The following is a 1622-nucleotide window of genomic DNA, read 5'->3' as shown; positions in this document are numbered from 1 at the left end:
CCTTCAGGAAGGCCTGGGGAGGTGATGCAACAGACACAGTGGATACAGATAGTAGAGACTGCTTATTAACACCCCTTTTTGTAGCTTTGCTCCTTTTGCTGTGTCTTTCCTACTCCCTCATAGTGATTTCTGGGATCACTTCTGAAACAAAAAACCCAAACCCGAATCCATGTCTTAGCATCTGCTTTTGGGAGGGGGGAGTGAATCTCAAATTCTGGATTGTACCTTAATGTGGATTTTTTTTCCTGACTGATAGAGGAATCCTGTTGGATATAGAAGAAAGCAGTGATTGTTTTGTGTTTGGGGTATATTGTTTGAAACAAAGATAATCTGATGGGAATTGAGGAGGGCCCTTGTTGGGATGAGCACTGGGTGTTGTATGTAAGTGATGGACCATGGGAAACTACCCCCAAAACCAAGAGCATGCTTCACACCCTATATGTGATCCAATTTGATGATTTTGTATTAAAAAAATAAAAACAGAAAAAAGAATCTCCTAATGAATTTTAAAAAGGAATGGTCACATTTCAATATAAAATATTATAGAAATATAATAGAAAAAGTAGTCATGCATCATTAAATGTTTATTGTCTACTAATTTTGAGTTAGATTCTCATATCTGTTCAATAATTAGGAAACAGTTGTAGAATCAGTGAATGAAAGAATGGATAGAACATGGTCTGTACCCTTCAGGAACTCTTGGTGTAGTCATAGAGACAGACATGTGAGCGTGCCACTACACTGTGAGACGTGCACTAGCTGATGGGGTGTGTAGGAGCTCAGGGGACATGTAGCTCAGTCTTCCCAATGGAGATGATGGGTAAACTGAGTCTGAGAGGAGTTACTTTGAGTGACTAGTGGATGGGGAAGAAAGTTTCAAATAGGAAGAAAGGGATGATCAAAGGTACAGAATTACAAGGCCCTGTCATGATAGGGGAGGCAAACTTTTCCTTCTAGGTGCTTTGGTCTAATAAAGTTGACAGAAGACAGATTAAGAGAAAAACAAATTGAATTTCATATATACAGGACCACATAGAAAGGAGAGTCAGAGTGACCAAAGTGGGTGGCTTTTATACCTTGGAGACAAAGAAACAATTTGTCAATAATTGACAAGACACAGATTTGGGATAGCAAATGAGTGGAATAAGCAAGTTTGTTCATATACATTTTTTGATCCTAACTTCCACAAGTCTGGTGATAGGGATGCCTTTCTAACACTCTGTCCAACTCATGTACTGGGAGGGTACCTCTCACATGGGAGATTTCTTATTTTCAAGGGGACAAAGAGTTAGGTGGGCCTTCTTGCAGGGGCTATTTTTTTTTAATGTTTATTCATTTTTGAGAGACAGAGACAGAGTGCGAGTGGGGCGGGGTGGGGGGAGGGGGAGAGAGAGAATATCCAAAGCAGGCGCTCTAGGCTCAGAGCTGTCACCACAGAGCCTGATGTGGGGCTTGAACCCACGAACTGTGAGATCATGACCTGAGCTGAAGCCTGGTGCTGAACCAACTGAGCTACCCAGGCACTCCTTGGCTTTTGGCTATTTCTTAAATAATTTGAAGTCAAAATAAGTAAATGCCAAAGTGGTATATTTGGGGGTTGCATCTGTTTTACCCCATATATT

This window comes from Crocuta crocuta, unplaced genomic scaffold (assembly GCF_008692635.1).
Source record: "Crocuta crocuta isolate KB4526 unplaced genomic scaffold, BGI_CrCroc_1.0 scaffold1078, whole genome shotgun sequence".
NCBI classification, from domain to species: Eukaryota; Metazoa; Chordata; class Mammalia; order Carnivora; family Hyaenidae; genus Crocuta; species Crocuta crocuta.
This window is presented reverse-complemented; position numbering follows the sequence as displayed.